Source organism: Anticarsia gemmatalis, chromosome 27 (genome assembly GCF_050436995.1).
Source record: "Anticarsia gemmatalis isolate Benzon Research Colony breed Stoneville strain chromosome 27, ilAntGemm2 primary, whole genome shotgun sequence".
Classification (NCBI taxonomy): domain Eukaryota; kingdom Metazoa; phylum Arthropoda; class Insecta; order Lepidoptera; family Erebidae; genus Anticarsia; species Anticarsia gemmatalis.
Window position 1 is genome coordinate 2,342,021 of NC_134771.1, and position 22,315 is coordinate 2,364,335.

Below are 22,315 nucleotides of genomic sequence, written 5' to 3' on the forward strand. Positions count from 1 at the left end.
TTTTGGGAGGAGAACCTTGCCCAGCAATAGGAGAGAGAGGTGAAAAAAACTATTCTAAAATAATTATATATTGGTTTCCATCCCGGGTCGGGCAAAGAACAACAAAAATAACTTTTTTTTACTAACTTCTTCATAATATTATGAGTTTATTGGGTGAATAATTACAAAGATATATTATTTACAACTGTCTAATTTATATTATAAAATATTTCTCAATAGTAGCTCGGCGTTGTGTAACGTACCCGACAAATGGCGACAGGCTCGCATTGTAAATAACAAAACGTTGGTTTTATACACCTCTGCCTGCACCTTCTGGTATATCAAGCGTGATATTATGTAAGTACGTCCTAGAGGCCGCCCGCAACTTCGTCCGTGTGGAAACCCTTCCCATGTAAATCCCATCCCTCGGGAACTCTGGGATAAAAAGTAGCCTATATATTATTCTGGGTCTTCAGCTACCTATATACCAAATTTCATCGTAATCGGTTCAGACGTATTTGCGTGAAATAGTAACAAACATCCATACATACATATATTCTCACAATCTTTCGCATTTATAATATTAGTGACATGATTAACACGTTTTTTTGTATCAAGGAAGACAATAGAATGCATATACGGTTAGAACAGTTGGCTCAAAACATGTACAGTGCGCCAAACGTAGCTGGATCTCTGCCAACCCCCCGACCAATTGATTTCATAATCTTTCATTTCACTGCGACAATTCCTGTTTACACATTTTTACTGTTATTTCGATTTATGCCTTTGTTTTCGGCTTTAATGGATTGGTTTGTTGGGTAACTGACTGATTTAAGAATGCTGAAAATTATTCACCTTAGTGGAACAATTTCGGAGTATGTAGTGTATTTAAAAACTACCATGGTAGGTACGTGAATGAAAGGGCTCTGAGGCCTGAAAATCTCTCCAGTGCCACCTTAGTAATCTAACACATGCAGCCTGAAAGTATATGTACTGAAAGGCTATAGTTATAGCATTTTGCTGTGAAAATGGGAAACAAAAGTCCACGTGGACGAAGTTCGGGCTAGAAACTGTCCTTCTGCCCGATATTTAGGCGGCTGGTTTCATTGAAACCATCTTACTATACAGGACTTTGTTTATAGGTACCAAGTGGGTGCACAGTCTCTATTTCTTCACTCTCATAGCACGGTCGGACGGATAACCGACAGGACCAGAGAGAGGTCAGGCGCAGGATAGCTTTACATGCTTTTCTAAACACGGATCTACAACCTTCAACTTCCTAACTCCGGGCAATCAATGGGATATTCGGATCTGCAACTGCAATTTCTACCTTGGGACAATTGCAGAAGAGCACAGAAACCACTTCTTGGTTCGACCCAGGATTCGAACCAAAAACCTCTACGCGGCAGTCCCATACGAGTCAGTACAAGCTAGTATAAAATATATCAAGAGGACAGAAAATCAGTATATCGATTGGTACAGAAATAACTTTGTTCGTCACTATTAGTATTTATAGACTGAAACGCTTTTAATCCGCCCACCGTTCTTCAGAGCTTTACATAGAACACGACACGCGGGCTGGCGAGCTTGCCAAGTGGCGGTTCGATTATCGAGTGGTGTAAAGAGATTAAAGAGTGCCTGCTATTTCTAGGTTAGGAATAAGATATTATTTATATTGATAATTTATATTATTATATTTATCATATTGTTTCATATTTATATATTTTTATTTGTTGTCAATCATCTATGTATATAAATATATTTAAGTATGTTTACTTCACACTTACTCATACTATTGTTTTTTATTTACTATTAATCATTATTTTTATAATAATAAGTTGCATAAAATAATTGAATTATTTCAACTTGATTTAAATACATAATATACTTTTATAACATTACGATGTTTTACCCAGCAGCGTAGGCAGTGGTTAATTATATAAAATTTTAATTGCTGATTAAAGTTTATTACCTATTTCACCCCCCTTGGGGTAGCATTTCCAAAAATTCTCTCTTAGTGCTCTCCCACACTCTCTCTAAGGACATGACAAATTTATGCGTCTAGCGTTCAGTAGCCCGCTTCTCGCTACGACAATCGGCCAGCTATTCGAAAACCATGTATGACAATTGGTTCAGCGCCTCTAACGGACGTCGTGGAAACTATTTTGGCAGTACATTTTAAATGTCAAACTCTCGATACTCAATAGTTCCAATTGTAGAGACCCGTGCAACAGTAGTTTCGGCTGTGCGTTGTCTATCAGTTACACAGTAACGGAGGAGTTTTATATAGGTGGGTATATAGATTAAGGAAATATTCGATCATATAATGTTATTATAACTTTTAAACTCTCGCGTTGCATGTTTAATGTATAATAGAATACGGGAATTAACGCGAACACGCATTTTGCTTACGTTTCGGCGCAGGTTGCACTCGCCGTGGTCCCAGGCTGACTCAACGCTGAAACGTTAGGCATTTTAATGTAAAATGCGTGTTCGCGTTAATTCCCGTATTCTATTATACATAATGTTATTAGCCAACAATCTCGTAATCAATTAACGCGAAGCATTGGCAAGTGTACGAGTGAATAAACAACGTGAATATTATCACGAGTTTGTCGCACGACACTCATACTACATACATACATATATACATAATATGTACCTGCTATATGTATAGTAATACTTTAGGTCGGGGATAAAGTCTTTTCGCATTATAGTATGTATGAACTTGTAATAAAATCTTTTCTCTACACAAAAATCTCGATATTTGGGTACCTCACGAGCTCACTGAAAGAAACCTAATGAACCGTGTACTCATATGTGGTTCTTGAAGCCAAAGAGATTTTATTACAAGTTCATACATACTACAATGCGAAGACTTTTTCCCCGACCTAATATTTCGATTGGACCAGCGAGCAGAAGCTAGTTTTTCTGACTATAGTGTGTATGTAGACTTGAAATTGGAATAAACAAAGTAAAGTGCTGTAATAAATAATGTTCGTGTCTTATTGAGGTTATTGTTCTTCTTTCAGTTGCTACCTTATTATAACATCGCGCATGTGTTTAATGTGTTTGGGGTAAAAAGTGGCCCGATGTGGTAACGTGCCCGATTTAGGGAAGACTCAGCAGCTACTACATGGTAGCAACAAATTGCAGAAATATGTGGGTCCATAAACCTCTGTCTACATCTTCGGGTACAAAATTAAATGATGAATATAAAAAATACTAAGTATAAAGGTAAGTCTTTCTGAAAAATACAGCTTGGTTTAGAATTCAGTCGTAAGTTTTGTATGTTACTAAAGTGTGTTCCTGGCTTAGTCGTGAAATACATATTTATAACGAACATGCCATATTTCTGGAAAGCCAAACGTTACTACGTATAGCACAAAATATTATTTAAATAACATACTGCGGTATCTTTGGGTAGTGTTTAAAATCTAGCTAAAGTTCTTTAAATATTTTCCTTTGATACATATGTGTTACCAAAATTTTGATGTATGTTTCTACATTTTAGAACGCAAAGCTCCTCTCCGCGTTTGTCAGTCTGTCCGTTCGCAAGTCAGTAACTACTGAACCAATTTTCATTCCTGATTTGTCGAAGGTTCCTTGAGGGTTTACCTTATACTTCATTAGATTTTTGAGTGCATATGAATTTAATTTTTGAAAATGTCGCCAGAATAGAATAATCACTGCTAATATTTGTTAAAATGAGTCAATAACCGAAAAGATTCAGGCACTTGAGACTGAAAAACAAGCAAAACCTGGTTTAAACGAATGGTATCTAAAAACTTGCAGTTTAAAGAACTAAATCTGTTAGAAATATAAAGACCTTCCAGATATCTTCCACCGTTTAAAAGACCTACATTCCATCATATTCCGAGATACATATTCCTAGTGAAATAGGTCAGTACATTTAACATAGCGATCTTACAAACGGTACAAGTTACTTCAGCCACGTAACTCCTGAATATTTGAAAGCTAGGTCAAGTCATATCTGTTATATTCTCTCGTATGTAAAGCCTGTATACAGGGTTCCTGTACCTGTAGTCCAAAGAAGAAGGCTTTCACGTATTTCAGTTGACAACTATTTAAAAGCCACTATGCTGTACATTGTTTTCTCTCTTAGATTATACTGATTAACACGTTACGTCGAAGCAGCAATGTACTGAATAGTGACCATCGATTTGATGTACACAAGTTGTCAAAATAGATACGTGATAAGATCGGGTGTCCACAATAGTGTGTATCTTGGAAATGTTTTTTTTTTCTTGTGTTTTCGAAAAGACAACTCCCGCATTCAGAACTGCGCTTGTGTATTGGGGACTTTTACAAACATACAAATAACATACACAAAGTGCAACCCGAAACAATTGTGGATCGCACAAATAACTGTCTCGTGTGGGAATGGAACCCACGACTATTCCACTCCCACTTTCACGAAGTTTAAAATTCTGGGTAAACATCTTGACTTTTCGAAGTAAAGTATGCGTTAGAAACTAATCGTCACTTGCTCAAACAGTAAAGTATAACAATTGGAAACTTGCATATGTAAGTTCTTTCAACTTCCTGAAAGTCCCTGAAAAGTAAAATCTTGCCCAGGAACAGCCAATTGTGCGTTAAGCAACATTTGATGCGGTCATTCTATAGATGGGTGACCGACGTGACCGCCTACTGGTATTTGCACAGAACCTCTCCGTGCTTCGAAGGGCACGTAAGTGTCAGGTGTTGTCAATTGAGATGACATTCGTTAATATATATCAAAGGCTTTTCAGGCCTCTCGAACGGTGGTTTAACAAGCCTTTCATTTTAAAAACTAGACTAATTTGGGACTTACGAAACAAACAATCCATTTTTTGTGTAATATCCACATCACACACAAAAAATGCGCCGAAACGTTAGGCATTTTAAGGTAAAATGCGTGTTCGCGTTAATTCCGAGAGTTTAAAAAGTCATTTGGTTGACACACAAAAAAGTCATTTGGTTCCTAAAAACCTGGATTGGTGACATAGCCTAGTCTATCTAACATCACGCTACTCCCAACAGGAGCAGCTCTACCACTCTAAACACTACAGAAACCTAGTCAAGAATAAATCCCTCCCTATGTAGATTTATGAAAGGAAATAGGAACATAAAGTATGTGATAGCATAGATATATCAATGCAACATCGACGTAGCTGACCTATATATTTGAAACCAATAATGCCTGGTGTTGGAAAACTATGTATGTTTGTATGATTTTATAGCTAAGTAAAGCATCTGTGGTGCGGTCGTATATCGGACTTCTGGTCGTGAGGTCTTGGGTTTGATTCCCGAGTCGTGTAAAGTACTGTTGATATTTTGTCTTTTAAAGCCGGTCGGTATTGTATCTAACCACTGATCGTAAAGTCTCGGGTTCGGTTCCCAGGACGAGCAAAGTATTGCAGGTTTTTTTCAAATTTATATTAGAATATTTCTCAATAGTATCTTGGAGTTTGGTAATTTGAACGGTAAATAGCAATAGGAACGCCTTCTATACATGGGACAATTTTTATTAATAGCGGAATGTGTGTGTATTACACCTCTGACTGCACGTTTGGATATAACAGGCGTGATAATATGTATGTATATAAATTGAGAATTAAACTATATGCCAAAGAAGCCCAAATTATTTTTGCTATATTTTCTTTTAACTACGATGAAGGATTTTATGCTGACAAAAAAACTGCGATACATGTAAAAATAAGTGTCTATCTACACGCAAATATCGCTGAACTATTATTAAATATAATAAATTGGACATATATTTCAAAACATTTCTTATTATCCTTCAATAATAACACATGTCTACATTAACGATCTGACATCTTGATAAGGGATATTTCCTATAACGGTTGTATAAGGTCACCATGATATATACTCGCAATGTGACCATAAATATGTCATAATACTTTATATGATATTTGCACGCATACACTAACATCAAAAGATGTAAGTCTGTTATGTTCCCGTGGCTAAATTACTTTAAAATAATTAATTTTAACCTATAAATGTCCCACTACGGGGCAAGGATCCCGGAATGAGGAAGGCCAAGCTGACCAAGTGCGGATTGGGGACTTTGTACACCTTCAAGAACTGTTCTTAAGAACTCTCAGGCATGCAAGGCATCCGATGTTTTGGGATGTCACTAAAGTCGTTATTACCAAAATTTGTTTTTTTTTTCTTTAAATAATTTTTTTAGTATAGATACTCAAACTACTCGCGTGCGAAGCCACGTTGATCAGCTAGTTTAAAATAAGAAATTAAACACACAACTAACAAATAAATTTAAACGTAATAACTTATATAATGGCTACTAAATAATAAAAATTCTATCTGTTCCAGGAACATATTCAATACACGGTCTACGATCACTTGCTGGTCGTAATAACATCTATATGCTAGTTAAAGTCCCATCAAATTGAGTCCAGCTGTTTAGTACAGCAAAACAAACAAGTTTCAATGTGTTTTCTAAAGAACCGTTTACTTTTACGTGTTATATTAAAAGGTTTATTAAATATTGTTTTATTTTATAGCTTACTAATAAACGTTGTGTAACCTCTGGTTAATAATAGTCTTCTTCACTCATATACTGTTTCATAATTAAATTGAAATTAATTAATAAAATGTCATTGGATGATACACAGGGTTATTTAATTCAAAACTAAGTAGAGCTTGTACGATGGTAACCAAATACATAAATGATAAACATAACATTGTTTTCTAAATTTAATTAAGTATATAAGTATGCAGTAATATTAGTTTAAAGTAACAAAACAAAACGTTTATTAGAAACACAGGTGTACAAATACTATCCATACTAATATCTATACTAATATTATAAATGCGAAAGTAACTCTGTCTGTCTGTCTGTTACTCAATCACGCCTAAACCACTTAACCAATATGCATGAAATTAGGTATGGAGATATTTTGATACCCGAAAAAGGCCATAGGCTACTTTTTACCCCGGGAAAATGACGCATTCTCATGGGAAAATTCAGGTGGCGGATGAAGTCACGTTTAGCAGCTAGTTTTTATATATTTTTACAAAAAAGGACCTAGGTTTTAAGCTTGTGTAGAGAATGAGATGCAACGTTCTTGCAGGTGTCCCAAGAGATCACTGCAGAGAGCTTGCAACGAATTGAATTTTAATTTAAAGAAATTGTTTTAGGAATGTAATGTTTGTATCTAGACCTGTGATCTGTATTAATAAAAAAAGATACTAAATTTAACTTGTGTTTAATAAATATTTATTTTTTGTTTTGTTTTATATTTAAAAAAAAGACAACTCCCGCACTAAGAATAGCTCTTGCGTCGCGGGGACTTTTACAACCATACAAACAACGGATACAAAGCACAACCAGAACCAGAAACCCACTGTTGAGCGAGGGTTTCCTCCCGGAATAAGGAAGAGACTAAGCCTTCTCATATGTTGGCTAAGTACAGGTTCAAAGAACTGTGTTAAAGAACGCTCAGGTATGCAAGGTTTCATCATGATGTTTTCCTTCACCGTTAGAACAAGTGATCAATATTTCTTAAGATTACTTTATCGCAGAAATCATTTTGATGTTTAAGACTTGCATAGAGAATCTGTTAAAGAGTCATTTATCAAAGAAAGTGGTGCTACGATCATAAAACCTTTGCATACTTTCCTTTCATGCAGTTCGCTCATGGAGACTATAATTCATAAAATTTGAATTTACACGTTATACCATATTTGATATGTTTCGCGTGAAATCGTGATAGGTTAGTGCCTTTCTAGATAATGCACTAAAGTTCAGTGGTAATCCCTTGAAATGACAGATTTCTACAAATTGTCCAATAATAGGCAGTAAAAACACTTGTCAAAATTTTAACAGATTCTTTATGGAACAATGTCGGTAAACAAAAATAATTGATTCTTTGTTCAGAACAATCATTCAACGGGTCTTTAAGTCTAATTACCTAAACTAGCAAATATAACCAGGTAGCAAAACTCTTTTGCATAACATTACACACGCGATAGCCGAAGGCATAAGCAGAGTTGTATGACACACTTACTTTCCGCCATTTACAATGTAAGTCCCATGTCAAAAGAGGCGAGCCTTATACCGGGCACGTTACCAAGCTCCGAGTAACTATTGAAAATTTCTAATAGAATATTTCTAAGAAAACACCAATATCATTTGTTCGACACGGGAATTGAACCCTCATGATCAGCAGTCAGATACACTACCGATCACGAAAAAGAGGCATTCAAATACTCAATTAATGGGGAAGTCTACTTAAGCTATGATTTAGCTGAAGAAATATTTTGTGCAGACGTCAATAGTAACTGTCGTCACCAAGTCTAACTAAACCGATTGTCAGTCGAAACATCAAAGTGTAACGATTTAGAAAAGACCAATACCATTTGTCCGACACGTGAATTGAACCCAAGACCTCATGCTCAGCAGTCAGGATACACTACCGAACAAAGAACAGAGGCAGTCTAACACTTATCTTCTGAGAAAGTCTAATTAATTTAGCTAAAATCTTTAAGAAATCTATACTAATATTATGAAGCTGAAGAGTCTGTTTGTTTGTTTGTTTGAACGCGCTAATCTCAGGAACTACTAGTCCGATTTGAAAAATTCTTTCAGTATTAGATAGCCCATTTATCGAGGAAGGTTATATATCATCACGCTACGACCAATAGGAGCAGAGTACCGGTAAAAAATGTTACAAAAACGGGGAAAATTTTGACCCATTCTCTCTTATGTGACGCAAGCGAAGTTGCGCGGGTCAGCTAGTATTATATGAAGACGTCATGTAGTAACTAACTGTGGTCACCAAGTCTAACCAAACCGATTGTCAGTCGAAACATCAAAGTGTAACGATTATAAACCATGTCACGAGTGATACAAGGTGGCCGCAAGGTCATACTACCTGATCCTTTATCAATGTGGACTTAATACCGGTATGAGAATATCTTGTTCATTTATATGGCATCAACTATCAAACAATATGGTCAAAATCACAATATAAAGCCTTGTCTCTGCCTACCCCTGTTAATAAAGGCGAGATTTCATGTATGTATATTTCTCGCAATTCTTGGGTCCATTAATCACGTGATTTATTTTTTGTTTTTTTTTTACCGGAAATCCAGCCCACGACCTTCGATGCACTAATAGTGGCGTGATGACCACCTTAACCACTGCGCCACGAAGGCCGTCGATAGATGTTAAGATATAAATATCTCATCTTTAGAGGAAAGTATAGCCCGTCTTTAAAATCATTACTCACAGGCAACAGGCAAGTTATATCGTATGTTTGTTACGCTTTAGGGCTAAACTACTACACCGGATTTCGTGGAATATAACATAGAGATAATTAATTGAAGACGTGGGACATAGACTACCTCCTTTTTCAAAAACCGACCTTCAAGTGGTCAAAGGGGGATGAATTTTGAATTTAAAATACCCTCAAGATACCAAGATCATCATTGGCCTGAATACATCTATTGCAGATGATTATACCCTCAAGATACTAAGATACAAGAGATAAAATATGTGACAAAACTTCGAACGCATATAGCTACTAGCTAGTGAGATCTAAATAATCTAAATCTTGCAAACCTTATTCATCATAGAAAACGACTTGTTATTGTAAAGAATGACCTAAATAAAGCGTTTGTTTACGTAAATTTAATAGGAAAGTGGAATAATGATCGAATGTTGTGTTATTTGGAGATCGGTGTGATAATGCCGATTCATGAGAAACAAACGTGTTTGAGAATGAGTCATTGTGGCCGAGTTTTGCATATGTAGGGTTATAAAACATCAGAAAAAAGAACGTAATTTTCATCGGTTTCTGTTACACCGTCAAAAGTTTTGCAATAATACATTTTTATTTATTTATTTGAACTTCATGCCTACAATAGTGGTACATAGACGGACTTAATGTAAGGCATTCTCTACCAGTCATCCATCTACTTTGTGGTACTTTGGTGTACTTCAAATATTATTTAGCTATAATAGTATAAATGATATATACATAACATAAATAATTTATCTTTCTTTATCATCTCCATCTGTAGAAAAGTAGCTTTCACCAATGGCTTTAAAATTTCAAACCCTAGCTAACCCACCCAAGTTAGGCTAGCTGTTCTGCTATAATAGTTTAAGACCGGCAAAATTATTTGCATATCATTAATTAGTACGCATTTTGAATTAAGTATAAGGAAAAAAATCCGGATTCTGTCGCAATCCCGTATACCAGAATTATAACGCCTCAGGCAAGGCTTAAGATTCACCGACTCTTCCACGGCTTGTTCCCCTAAGCATGTCATACATACAATCATACATACATACATACATGTTTAGTAACGCACTTGGCCTTCTTGAAGGACATGACCGTGATTTACGAATCGAGTTTTAGATGATCTTTATGCATGTGAGTTCTTAAAGACAGTTGCATTCATTTTGGGTATTGGCGTAATTGATTTTGCATTAAAATTATTAAAATTTTGATTTAAAGAAAATTAACTATTCAGTATGTTAGCAAGATTTGATTTATCAAAATATACGTAACTCAAAGGTGACCGACTGACATGGTGATCTATTAACGCACAGCCTAAACCACTGGACGGATCGAGCTGAAATTTGGCATGCAGGTAGATGTTATGAACTAGGCAACTGCTAAGAAAGGATTTTGATCAATTCTACCTCCAAGGGGATAAAATAGGGGATGAAAGTTAGTATTTATAAAAAATCTGTCCTAAATCACAAACCACGCGAACGAAGTCGCGAGCAAAAGGGTTACATATATTTTAATCATTAATGAAGTTTGTATCGTTAACAAGTGACAACCCTATATGTCGAATGTTTCCGTCAAACAAGCAGATTGTTCAGACTTCAATTTCCGCATTGTTTTACACATTAATTGTATTAACACATTCATTATGTACTTTTGTTTTAACTGCATCAGCATACGACTGTGTTAATCGACTATTATAGTATTGAAAGCCTTGCTTGTTTCATAAATAACCTACATTTTTCTCCTACCGATTAGCATTTATAAACTCCGAAATCTAAACTACAAAAATATTGAGTAGATCTCCTTTAGATATCAGAGACTCGTGAACTTGCACCACTAAAGATGTACCCTCTTATTCATAAACACACTAAAAACCTATTTTAGTTAAAAAGCTACTATAATATGTTCTCTCTTTTTCATTTCGCTAAGGAGTGAAAGAAACAAAACGCTTTATGAGTCTTTTTTTTAATTCTGAGGTCACAATGTCCAAATTTTAGTCAGAGAAAAGATATGTACCCTTAATTTGCAATCGCACGTCTGTCAGTTAAAGAACTGCAAGCATTTTAATTGAAGTTTCTCATATGAGTCATGATTATTACACGTGATGACAGAACGACAGAAAATTTGCACGAAAGCAGTAAGTAGGTATTTTTGTTCCCAAGGGAGTAGATGCAGTGAGGTATATTACCTACCTGTCAGTTCAAGGAAAGATATCGCGGAATAGAAGTGGATGGACGACCAAAAAAGAGCCCAGAGTTGTTTTTGTCTCCCCACTTGATTACTAGAGTCATACTTTAAAACTATTATTAATTTTATGACTGAAAACTCAAGGACAACTGGCAGCCGAAGCTAGACAGGATTGGAAGCTGACTTCAACTTAGTTGGGAGAATGGCTGGGTTGATGGCTTTAAAATGTGTGTAAAAGTAATAATTATCACTTGTTCCAACGGTGAAGGAAAACATCGTGATGCAAACCTTGCATGCCTGAGAGTTCTTTAGAACAATTCTTAAAGGTATGCAAAATCCCTAACCCGCAATTGGCCAGCGTGGTGGACCCAATGCCTAACCCCTTCCTCATTACGAGAGAAGACCCTTACCCAGCAGTGGGACATTCATTTATTATTTTACTTTGACAAAACACAGAGTCATACAATTTAATTCTAGTATATAAATAGTCTTCTTCTTATCGTATGGTTAGTGGTCAACCTAGTGTCAAAGTTGTTCAAGCCGCCCGAAGGCCTTTGACGTGGCTTAACGACTGTTATCTTCATTGACATTGACTTATTACGTGCCCTCCGAAGCACAGAGACGCCCAGTTCAAATACCACTATGCGGTCACCCATCTATGGAATGATCGCGCCAAGGTTTGCTTAACCTACAGATCGCTTACCGATCGGTGAGCACAACTGGCTATGGGCGCCTCCGCTGCCGTTTTATATAAATAATAATAAAACGGCAGCGGATGGATCGGCAATAGTTTAGTGCAGTTAACACAGTGAGTAAGTGGGTCACTCGTCACTCATACATATATATACTAATATATAATGTAGTAGTTACATGTTCGTGTATTAATATCATTGAATCGTTTCGACAGATGCGATTTTACGGCATATGGAGAGATTGTCTTTGTTAAAAATTTAGCAGTTATAAAGACAGGTTAGGTTATAATTTATTTGCTAGATGAGATGATCGAGCTAGCAAGAAACTCTAGGCCACTCTTTTTATTCGCCAAGTAGGTTTTTAGAATGGTAAAGTATAAATTATTATAAATGATTGATCTAAATAATTGATGGCCAGATACTATAGAGATTTGCAGGATCAAGACTCCCATTGTTATTGAATTCTGTGCTACTGCTGTGCGCTGGTCTCTAAATGAAAGAGGTTTAGCCCACCAAGCTGGTCAAGCGGGTAGGACAATGCATGCCTTCAAGTACTGCTTAAAGCAAGTCAAGATTTCATCACGAAGTTTGTGTTTGACGTTAAACAAATAAAATGTATAATACATTCAACTATATTTTAATTATAAATATCCTAAGTATTAAATTAGCAGCAGCATCTACACATGGTCTTTATAAAGACCTACAGATTCTTTGATATGAAAATTAACGGAATGATATTTCTAAAAAGTGAAACGTAGGCACGCTGTATACACAGGCGTATGCAAATCTAGGTCATCTAACGTTGAATACTAAGTCTTATTGCATTCTGCATTAACCCTATTACTGACCTCCTTAGTTTATAAACCTTGATTAATTTTCTCAAAAGAACTTTTATAAAATTCAATAATTGTAAGTTTAGGGCCATACCCCATAGAGTTATAGATAAGTTCTTGATAGTGTATTTGATAGATAAAGTGCTGTTAACCAATACTTATCCAGAAACCTGCTAAAACTATTGTAAAGTTTATCTGTATTGTTTAAGAAAAAAAAACATTTTAGTCCACACTTAGCCAGCGTGGTGTAGAAGGCCCAATCCGTCTTTTAAAATCGGGGGGAGACCCTTGCCCGACAGTGGGACCGTAACGGGTTAAACCAAACCATTTTACCCGTAATTACCTAGAATTTTGACCATTTTGGTGACTGGGTTTAAAGATAGTGCATATAACCTACAATACAAACACTCTTTTGGTTACAATTGACGGCTTAATCGTTTAGTCGATTTAGATGTTTTCTGGTTACAAAATAAATCCACGCGGTAGACTTTTTTTTTTGGGCTGGGCCAAGTAAGTAGATAAAAAGTTAAAAAAATATTAATATACTAAGACTTATGACACTACTTAAGACTTATGACACAAACTAGTGCATTAAAAAATAGTCGCATTCACTACTACAGGGGCGAAACCGAAATAAATAGAAAACAAAATTAAACGCTTTTTGAAAGGTTTGTACGTGATGATTCTACTCTTTTTATTGTGTCTACCAATGATCGTTATTATTTAGTTTTTGTGCCTATATTGTTATGTAAGACCATTCACAGTTCGAGTTGAGTAGACGCCAAATAAGTTTATGTGTCTGAACACAGCTACAAGACGGTGCGAAGAAGGTGAAATATAAACTATATGACTTAACAACGGCAGTAGATTTGCGTTCCGTCACACACAAATATATTTGGCGCGGGAATTATGTTCAAATTACTTCAGAATAATTGGTATAAAGCCTTTGCCTTTTTCTAGATATCTACGTAAGTCCTTAACAACAACTCATCAGCAAAATATTTGACGAAAATCGTACATTTCTTTAGGATTACTCACTTTACAACAATGGTCTGCAAAATAAGCGCCGGAATGTCGAGCAGATCAATGTAATATCGATACTTGCATGAATCCTTGTATATTATTGGACAATTCTCAGAGTCATAAGGCTCTACCCCCTTTCCGAGCTAGTGGTAGATTCAGTCATTGTAACGACTAGCATAAGCATAATTGACCTGAATGATTTCATTTTGATTTCCAATTTTTGTACGGTCAATTCAAAAATTTCTTTACACAAAGCGTTTTTGTTAAAGTCCTCCTTCTTTATATTTTCTGACACCCACGGCTACAAATCGCGAGTACAGACTTACTAGACATTTTCGTTTTTTAGGTCAAGTCAAGTTTAGATAATATATTTTTAAGTTGGTATGTCACAAATATATCCAAAATTGCGTAACATTGCGCAATACATTTATATAATTATTGTCATCTCAATTCTTAGCGATCGGACCGTGTAATCAAATACTTCAAACATAAAAATTGCGCCGAGTCTGTTTTTGTACAAGTATTTTGTTTTAGCCTAAAAAAAATAGTATTTAAAACCATAAAAAATGTGTTCAAGCATATTTAACCACTTTTAGTGATTTGATTGAATTTGAAATTGTCATAGTATAGAGACACATTCGTATGACCTTACTTCTGATTTCTTACCTTTTACCTGACTGTCCAAAAATAATTATAAATTCTTACATTTTCTAGATTATGAGTAATAAAATACTTAAAAATTGTTCTCTTATCTAAATCTCTAATCTAATCTCATTCAAAACTATCTACAAAACGCTGTTATTAAATATTTTCTATAGCAATCACATTAAACACAATTCAAGAACTGTAGATCTTAAATCGTAAAAGGTACAAGCATCAGCTAACAAAGCTTCGGAATGGTCGTTGGGAACAGCCTGCAAAATTAGTTTTTGTTAAACATTCCTTAACAAGGAGAACGATATTCTTTTACTCTTTGCCAATGCTATTTTATTTCGAACTTGGTCTGATTTCGCGTCAGTTGCCAAGTAGAATTCGAGTATTGAAGTAATCAATTTTGAGTTCGAAAATGGCTTTTTGAGTTATCAAGTACAATAAGTATTAAACAGCCTACTTCCTTCAAATTGTATTTTGAGTATTAGTAATATCATGAACGCGAAAGTTTGTAACAATCTAATATATAAAATTCTCGCGTCACAGTTTTCGTTGCCATACACCTCCGAAACGGCTTGACCGATTTTGATGATTTTTTTTGTGCTTATCCGGTATCTATGAGAATCGGCCAACATCTATTTTTCATACTCCTAAGTGACACTTTTTTTTATTTATTTATACGGCAAAACAACGTTTGCCGGGTCAGCTAGTACAAGTATATTTGTTACTCTTTCTTTTCTTGTTTAATGGATGTTGACGAAATTTAGCGTAGTGATACATGAACAGTGACGTGGTCTGATATACTACTATCACGCCTTTTTCCCATAAGGGTAGGCAGAAACTAAAGAACGCCACTGTGTATGATTCGTAACTATCCGTCACTTGTTTAGAATTACTATAGAAAATAAGAGAAATTGTTACTAAAATTAAACGTTACCTATAGTTTTATATATATATATACTGTCTAATAAAACTATCATTACCAAATCAATATAATTTCGAGATACGTAACAAACGTTATATGGAGTGACAAAACATATATTTTGGCATTCAACATAGTTCTACAATGATCAAACTGTACAAATATATCAACATTGTATGTTTATTCATTACAATTAAATACACGATTATGATCTGCTGATGCCTAATATTATATCGCTTTGGTTGTACCATAAGAGAAAAAGAGACAGCATTATATTAAAAAAGGCTGTTAATGTCCCACTGCTGGGCAATGGTCTCCACTCGGAATCAGGCAGGGGTTAGGTCTAAGTCCACCATGCTGGCCAATTGCGGGTTGAGGACTTTGCATACCTTCAAGAACTGTTCTAAAGAACTCTCAGGTATGCAAGGTTGCATGATGTTTTCCTTCACCGTTGGAAGTTAGGGTTTTTAAATTAGCCCCTATGCTACTGAAATATAATTTGGAACACGTGTAACAGCTAGTTTTCTGTAATTTACGGGAATTTTAACTTTTTTTGCGAAAAGACACAAACGAGAACATGGGTATTTTTTGACAAAACATAAAATAATGCTGTCCTTTCCACATTTCAAGTGTTAAAAAGGGATATAAAAACCAACAATCTCTCGTTTGCTAGTCTCGTAGAAGCTGATAAGCCATAATAGTCTATCTGGAAGGTAATAAAATGAGTAAAAAAACCACCTAACTGCGTGTAAGACCTGTATTACTAGATAACTAGTTAAATGCTTCCGTTACTAGTAAACTGGACGTTTAAACGAAGGTTTAAACTGTTAATGGCTTTTCTTAAACACTTTACTTTTTTACTTTGCTTTTTTGTTCAGATGCATTTTTTTCCTCGCTTTTTTTCAGGGTATATATATCTATGTAGTTTAGAGGTTGCAGGGCAATTTTTCAAAGTTATATGTGTTTTTTATTGTATTATCCATTATTTGGACCGTCGCTGGCTGAGGATTGTTAGATTATTATCACGTGTTCTAACAGAGATGGATGATATCGTGATCAGACCCTGCCCCCGATCTTTAAAACATTTTCTTCGGTATGCTTAGTCCTTAGTCCCTAACCCGCACTTGGTCAGCGTAGTGGACTCCAGGCCTCTCCGATCCTTCATCTAGACACTAGATCCTTGCTGTGCAGTAGGACAGTAAAGGATCAAATTTACCGATTTAATTTATGCGTTTGTGGTCAACCAAAAACAGCCCTAAAGGTATATCATAACTTTTAAACTCTCGCGTTGCATGTTTAATGTATAATAGAATACGGGAATTAACGCGAACACGCATTTTACCTTAAAATGCCTAACGTTTCGGCGCAGGTTGCACTCGCCGTGGTCCCAGGCAGACTCACTAGTCTAGTCTGCCTGGGACCACGGCGAGTGCAACCTGCGCCGAAACGTTAGGCATTTTAAGGTAAAATGCGTGTTCGCGTTAATTCCCGTAGCCCTAAAGGTATTTGTCTTAACTTAGAATGACAACAAACCGTTTTTTTTGAGTTGATTCAAGTATAAAACTTGATCATAGTAGGGTACTAGGTTCATTCAAAATGCGTCTAAATATTTTAGAAATTCAAATGATTTCAGACTGAAACATTACATTAGGCACTCACTTAATCACAACGAAATACGAAATTATGACGTCAAAATATCGTATTTCTATACTAAAATGAATGTGACATTTCATAAAGAGTAACTAATTTTACTGGTTCAACTACCCTATTATATTTTAAACGTTTTTAATTGGGTACAAGAAATAGACCTTTAAGTTTGCACTAGTTAGTCGTTAATGTTCCTTGTCTTTATTTTTTAAATAGACCTGTTTTAGCCACTTTCTCTAAGTATTTACGAGAAAGACAGTCGTAAACCGTACGTGAATTTATTATTATGGCTATACTGAATGTTTTCTCCGGCCATTCCGATTGGGTTACATTTGTTAACTAACTAGAGTTTAAATAAAGGTTTTATACGTTTTCTGAATCATTGAAAAATATTTGCTTTTCCTGGACTCAAGGCCTAACTCCTCTCTCGTTTGGGAGGAGAGCATTTTCTAGCCGTGGGACAATAATGGGTTGGAAAAACTTTGTTTGAAAATTAAATAAGGCCTCTCTTTAATGTTTAAAGTAAGATAGAGTTAAAGTCTAAGGTTATAATTTTGACAGTATTGACAGATTCCTAATACAAAATAAGTGTCCTAATAATTTCCTATTTCCAAGCGACTATAAAGAACCTTCTAAAAGAAATTGAAAATACAGCGCTTTGGTACACCCGGGAATCAAACCCTGGATCCTTATCATCACCATTCACCATCACACAAAGATATGAAACAGTATCAATTATTTGAACCCAATTATCACTTTGTTTGACACGAGAATCGAACTGCAATAATGCAGTAGCAATCCTATAAACATAAAATATTGTACAAATAGTGTAAATGTATAAAATCATGGCGATCGCATCGATCTTTACATGTCTCTATACAGTATCGGGGACAAGGCCTCATACGTTTTCCAAATACCGAACACTGTGTAACTATTGTACTGTGTATATGTATGTCATCTTAGAAGCCCTCATAGCCAGTTGTGGTTAAGCAACCGTAGGCGCGGTCATTCTATAGATGGGTGACATACCCCCCCCGGTTTCTGAGGTACATTTAACGGTAGTTTATCTATTCAATAGCGTTAAACTTCGTATAAAAAAACGCTATTGAATAGATAAACTACCGCTAAATGTACTCAGAAACCGGGGGATAGTGGTATTTGAACTGAACGTCTCCGTGCTTCAGAGGGCACGTAAAAGTCGGTCCCGGTTGTTTTTAAGATAACAGTCGTTAAGCCATGTCAAAGGTATTTCGGGCGGCTTGAACAACTTTGACACTAGGTTGACCACTAACCATACGATAGATAGATAGACATCTTAGAGACAGTGTCGCTGTGTGTCGATGTTCAAGTAGCGTGTAGGGCAAATCGGTCTTTTGAGTGTCAAACCGGTTTTAGTTAATCGTTTGATTAAGACGTTTTGTTAGACATTTTTTTGTTTTAAAATGTATTGACGCATTTTTAATTATTTTGGAAAAGAATTCAGAGTTTTTTGTAGTTTTGGTGAGATGCTAAAGAAACTCTTCGATGTGAAATCACAAAAACATACATAATATAACGCCTGAATACATAAAATACGCCTACGTTTCGCCATTAACAATGTCAGTCCCATGTAAAACTTATAAATATTAGATAAGGTAAATCTAAAAAAACATGACAAATCTTAACCAATGAGTTACAAGAACACTTTTACAATATGAAACAATAAACAAAATGATCGGTTATTGACGAAAAAACATTAGCCGAGAGACCGATAAAAATCTTGCAAACCATAACCACTGATGAATCAGCATTTAAATGGTAACCCGGACAATTTATGTACGACATTGTTAATTACATTCACTCAAGTTGGAAACTGGCGCTTTCCGTCGGTCGCATAATAATCGGCTGAGAGCACCTCGAGGCAGTCGGTAAAAAAAAAACAACGATGACCCGTCTTGTCTGAGGAATGCAACGCGACAAATTCAAGATGAGCGTTGAATAGTCTGAGTCGAGATCGCGGTAACGCAATTTCACATATTCGGGTAATAACGATAGTAACTCCAAAGTACATGGGTATGTCTAGCTAATATGCCGGAGAGGCCGTTTACAAGGCGCGGTCGTGAACGAATGCAATTATTTCATGCTCGATGTGCTTGTATCCGCCATTACGGTGGACGCGTTCGAATTTTTGAATATTATATTCGAATTCAAACTTTTTTTTTACTCGGATTGCGTTCCATTCCTCTTTGAGCAAAATGTTACGTTACAATATGCATTTTGTTATCAAAATGATTCAACACTTTATCTTCAATTGTTTATATTAGATAATAACATTATACATTATTAAACTTACATAAATATGTAAGTATTACAAAATAATCTTTGTAAAATGCTATTATGAATGAAAGATAATGTTATTGACCTTGTTAAACTATTATCAGTCATAATAACAATAATTTTAACCACCTCGTTTCACGCAAGCACTGGTGACATGTTTTATGTGTAATTTAACTTAAAAAAAAATAACATGACAATCAATGTTTCGCTTAGATACAAAACATTTTGTTTTTCACGATGGTTAAGATTTTTACAAGTAGTTCTGTATTGGTGGTAAATTAACTCAAGTAGGTATTAATTAAGTGTTGTAGATAAGAATCGGCAAATTGTACGTTTGCACTTAATACGTAAGTAGGTAATTATATTCAAAGGAATACATAATGAGCTCGCAAACAGTTATCCGATGAAACGTACTATTTTTAGACTGATTAGACACAACTGTTGCATTTATAAATTAAAAACATAGCTAATCCGACATTTTTGTAAGTAAAAACAAGTAAAATATGAATATTAAAATATGCTATTGTGTAACCAAGTAGGTTTATGTAAAGGTGACTTTGTTTGTACGTATTACTACATAAATATGAGAGTTGGATGACCTAACACGTACCTTAGCAAATCTTATCTTGCAAAGCACTTCAATATATCAGCATTTGAACGTATACTTTTTATTACTAGCTAATAAATGTTCACTTTATCTACCTATACGGTTAACTAGGAAACAAAAACTGAACTAATATAAAACGTTGCACTCGCGATTAACCAATGCATTACTTAATATTGCACACCTGGCAACACCATTAGAAAAGCAAACTTTACAACTTTACACAATGAAAATAATAATAAATATCAACAAAACAATGTACCTTATATCCTGATCACCTTGTTTCACCGATAATTCGTACAGAAATATATAAAACTTTCGCATTAGCCGCTCACGGGCGACACGACACCGCTTCATAAAATAACAGTTGCAAATCGTTTATACTTCGGCGTAACACGATGTTAAGAACGCGAGGGACACGGCTAGCCACCACTAAAATTATTGATTTACAAAACAACAAAAGATATAAAACAGGCCGGGTGCACACCCCCGCGCCGACCGAATCGATCAGAATGATAATTGTCGCGCACAAAGACTACTGACTACTCACCTAGACATTCGGAATGCACACACACACATAAAACAACAACACACAATTTATGTCAACAATGTTTCAGATCACAACGTCCTGTACACTAATTAGAAGTATTACGACACTTATTTATATTGTTTTTATTGTATTTAACTGTTAATTAGTGCGAATTAAAACCGATTTGTGTTCGGAGACGCGAGCAATTCGACGATCGCAGGCAAGATGGCTCGCGCGTATGCCGCGCGGCCCGCGCCCCCCGCGCGCCGCGCGTACGTGCAATGAAAGATAGGTGGCCGGTACACGCGGCGCGAGCAGAACGGACGCCGGTCCCGAGATATATCTCAAGCTTTACCTGTGCTGCGCGATAGCGTTGCTTTAAAATGAATTGAAATGCTATTTATCGATATTTTATTTAAGGATAAACTATTACATAAATATGTTTTGCTATTGAATTGAATTTTAATGAAGTGAGTACTAACTTGTATAACTTAAAATAGGTCACAAATTCTAAACGTCTAGTTCAGTATATTTTAACATTTTGACTTATGCTTATAATGTACCGAATAATAAAAATGACCTGAAAGTTAAATTTGATTACTAAGCAATCGTTTAAAATTAACTTAATTTGCTTTAACAAGGTTAAACATAGAGTTTAAATATTTGACTTAATTAATAAAAACATCGTCTACCAACTCATTTCTAAGTTCACAACAACAAAAATTCAAAAACTACAATAAAATCTCACTATTTCATCCAAAACTCAACCTAAACGCTCGCGACATTGATTTACGAGCAAAATATCTTCGGACGTATCTCGGGACGGCGCGTACCATGCGGACCGGCCGCAGTTCTTTCCCTTCACACCGCTTTGCCCGTGCGGAGTCCCCCTCCCTCCGCACGCCCGCCCTGTCCTCTGCCTACCGACCTCTTATATACTGCTCTCTTTACAACAGAAAAAAACACCAATTTCCCAAATTCCCGAAGCGGACCGCTCTCTCGCTCGCGGCAGACCTAAGATGGCCGACGGCTTCCATTTTGATCGCAGATTACTATGGCGCGTCCCCGTGCGCTCAAAGCCTAACCGTTGTAGCGTCCTGTAGTTAAAACTCGCTTTATACACTTATGGCACATGGTTTTAGGCTATTTTTTTGCGTACAATGCGACGGTGGCGTCGTATTGTGGTGTTATTGTGTAATAATGTTGGTCATCCGAATGTTATTGTATTGATTGAATGCGATGAAAGAAAGTCCGTGTGACTAAACGGCGCGTTAAAATGTAGCCGGCCGGTAATAGCAATGGTTTTGTCTCTTTTCATCCAATTGTTGCTCTTCTACCTGGGTTCTGCGGTGCCTAGCTACGAGTATGAATCCTCTTTGTAGTGAAACAATGAAAAGCAGATAAGAATAATTAACTATTCAAAAGCAGTTGGTTATTGAGTGCATTGGATATTAGCAGTATTCTACATAATAAGTGATAATATGATGTATGGATGTGAATGAAGCAAGGGAAGTTTGTAAGGATCGTAATTTCGGTAGTGTTCCGTGGTCTATACCTACCTACTATGGGAAAAAGGCGTGATTTTATGTGTCGTACTAATAATACAAAAGAGCTGTACTTAACTCAAAATATAACTTTT

General features: G+C 35.8%; 1 protein-coding gene across 21 annotated transcripts in view; it reads right to left on the reverse strand.

The window, feature by feature from the left end:
- tou (bromodomain adjacent to zinc finger domain 2B toutatis) overlaps nt 1-20,661 on the reverse strand; it is a 120,145-nt gene extending 99,484 nt beyond the window's left edge. For 13 of the 21 annotated variants that reach the window (XM_076132288.1, XM_076132293.1, XM_076132303.1 and 10 more), the window contains exon 1: nt 20,410-20,660. The gene's annotated coding sequence lies outside the window, so the exon portion shown is untranslated. Of the gene's footprint in view, nt 1-20,409 lie in introns of all 21 variants that reach the window. The other 8 variants (XM_076132305.1, XM_076132302.1, XM_076132301.1 and 5 more) reach the window with 3 other exon arrangements.
- Between the last annotated feature and the right edge of the window lie 1,654 nt (nt 20,662-22,315).